This window comes from Penaeus chinensis, chromosome 18 (assembly GCF_019202785.1).
Source record: "Penaeus chinensis breed Huanghai No. 1 chromosome 18, ASM1920278v2, whole genome shotgun sequence".
Taxonomy (NCBI): domain Eukaryota; kingdom Metazoa; phylum Arthropoda; class Malacostraca; order Decapoda; family Penaeidae; genus Penaeus; species Penaeus chinensis.
In genome coordinates this window covers 6,998,568-7,001,067 of record NC_061836.1, presented here as the reverse complement: position 1 = coordinate 7,001,067, position 2,500 = coordinate 6,998,568, and the positions used below count along the sequence as shown (strand labels likewise).

At 49.0% G+C, this 2,500-nt stretch overlaps 1 protein-coding gene across 1 annotated transcript in view; it reads left to right on the top strand.

The window, feature by feature from the left end:
- The window catches only part of LOC125034423 (protein-L-histidine N-pros-methyltransferase-like), a 286,005-nt gene that overhangs the window by 243,375 nt on the left and 40,130 nt on the right, over window positions 1-2,500 (top strand). The gene's annotated exons all lie outside the window — the stretch shown is intronic.

Below are 2,500 nucleotides of genomic sequence, written 5' to 3'. Positions count from 1 at the left end.
CGCGCGCGTAACTGCTCGTATATCTCTCGCAACATGACGGGGAGGCGTACGCACGGCGCCCTAATATTACGTGGAGTTAGATTTATTCACTTGTAAACGCTAGCTCATCTTCCCTCTCACACTCCCTTGCAGGAGTGTGCGTGCGTGCGTGCGTTTTTTGTTTTGTTTTGCTTTATTTTTGTTTTTGTTTTTGAAAGAAGATATGAGTTTTAATTTTTCTAATGTTAAGTTTTTATTTTTGTCTGTGTGTGTGTGTGAGAGAGAGAGAGAGAGAGAGAGAGAGAGAGAGAGAGAGAGAGAGAGAGAGAGAGAGAGAGAGAGAGAGAGAGAGAGAGACAGAGGGCCAGAGAGAGAGAGAGAGAGAGAGAGAGAGAGAGAGAGAGAGAGAGAGAGAGAGAGAGAGAGAGAGAGAGAGAGAGAGAGACAGAGATGTGTGGGTGTGTGTTTGCGTGTGCGTGTGCGTGTTCGTATGCGTATGCGGAATGATGGGTTGAAGGGAGAAAAAAGTATAGGTTGAATTTCCATTACGTGGAAATTTTCCTTTTGTGGTATTCGTTAATTAGTGGTCCGTATATATGTGTGTTGCTGTTTCCGTTTTTATTGGGATATATGAATGTGCATGTGTATCCTCAAGTGCGATTGTATGTGTCTGTGTGCGGCTTTTTTTTTTCTTTATGTGTACATGTGTACTGGTCTACATGGATGTACGTGCCTGAGATTTCTTCGCGTTATATCATATCATCATAATGGGGCCACCTGCATTTGGGAGACGCCCTTCGCGTACGGGAGGGTAAGAGGAAAAGAAAAAGAAAAGAGAGAGAAAAAAAAAAACCTGGTTCAGTTCCTCCCCCTCCCCCCCTCCCCCCATGCCCCTATATCCCTCAGTTTCCCTTCAGTCTCCCCGTCCCTCTCCTTCTTCCTCATCCTCCTCTCGATTTTCTGTCTTTCATCCCCTTCACCTATTCCTTTCCCCCTCTCCCCCCCCTCCTCCTTCCTCTCCCTCCTCTCCCCTTCCTCCCCCTTCTTCCCCCTCCTTCCCCCTCCTTCCCCCTGTGCCCAACCTCCTATTTACTACCCTCCCCTCGCTCCAGACCAAAAACAACAAATACGAAAATACGAAGAATAAGAAACAAAAAAATAATATTCCCTCTTTCTTACCACCTTCCTTTCTCCTCCTGCCTTCCTCCTTCCTTCCCTTTCTCTCTCCTTCCTTCTCCTTCCCCTCACTCTTCTCCCTTCCCTCTACCCCTTCCTTCCCTCCCCTTCTCTTTTCTTTCTCTTACTCTTCCCTCTCTTCTTCCCTTCTTCTTTTCCCTCCTTCCTCCTCCCTCCCTTTCTCCTCCCTTCCTCCCTTCCCTCTCACACTCAAAGACGCCGCCCCTTCCTGCCAAGTGTGAGAGACAAAGGTGATCCTCGACGCACGCTTCATAATGGCCGCCCCCCCCCCCCCCCCCGCCATTCCGCCGCCGCATGTCCGTCACTCTCGAGATCCAGGCGGGTGATATCGTCGATTGGGGGGGGAGGGGGGGCCTTTGTGTATGTGTGTCCAAGTGAAGGAAAGGGGGGAAACGAGGGGGGGAAGATGGATAGAGGGGGGGAGGAGGGAGGGAGATGGGGGAGAGGGAGAGGGAGAAAGAGGGAGAGAGAGATAGAGGGAGAGAGAGAGAAATAGAGGGAGAGAGAGAGAGATAGAGGGGGAGAGAGAGATAGAGGGGGAGAGAGAGATATAGAGGGGGAGAGAGAGATATAGAGGGGAGAGAGAGATATAGAGGGGGAGAGAGAGATATAGAGGGGGAGAGAGAGAGAGAGGGAGAGAGAGAGATAGAGGGAGAGAGAGAGAGATATCGAGGAGGAGAGAGAGATATAGAGGGGGAGAGAGAGATATAGAGGGGGAGAGAGAGATATAGAGGGGGAGAGAGAGATAGAGGGAGAGAGAGAGATAAAGGGAGAGAGAGGGAGAGAGAGAGATAGAGGGAGAGAGAGATATATATATAGAGAGAGGGGGAGAGAGAGAGAGAGAGAGAGAGAGAGAGAGAGAGAGAGAGAGAGAGAGAGAGAGAGAGAGAGAGAGAGAGAGAGAGAGAGAGAGAGAGAGTAAAAAAATAGTGAGAGAAGATGGGAAATGTAAGAAAACGAGAGAATGGGAAATTATGTGAAAGAAAAATGGGAAGACTGTAAAGTGAGGAAGGTGGGGGGAAGGAGGGAGAAGTGGATGGAGAAGGATGGAAAAGGGAGGAGGGGGGAAGGAGGAAGGGTGGGGAAAGAGAGGAGAGAGAGAGGAGGGAGGGAGGTGGAGAGATAGAGATAGAGAGAGGGAGGGAGGGGGAGAGAGATAGAGGGGCAGAGAGATAGAGGGAGAGAGAGAGATAGATAAAGATTGATAGAGGGAGATAGAGAAAGATATATATAGAGAGAGAGAAAGATAGATAGATAAAGATAGATAGAGGGAGAGAGAAAGATATATATAGAGAGAAAGATAGATAGAGAGAGAGAGAGAAAG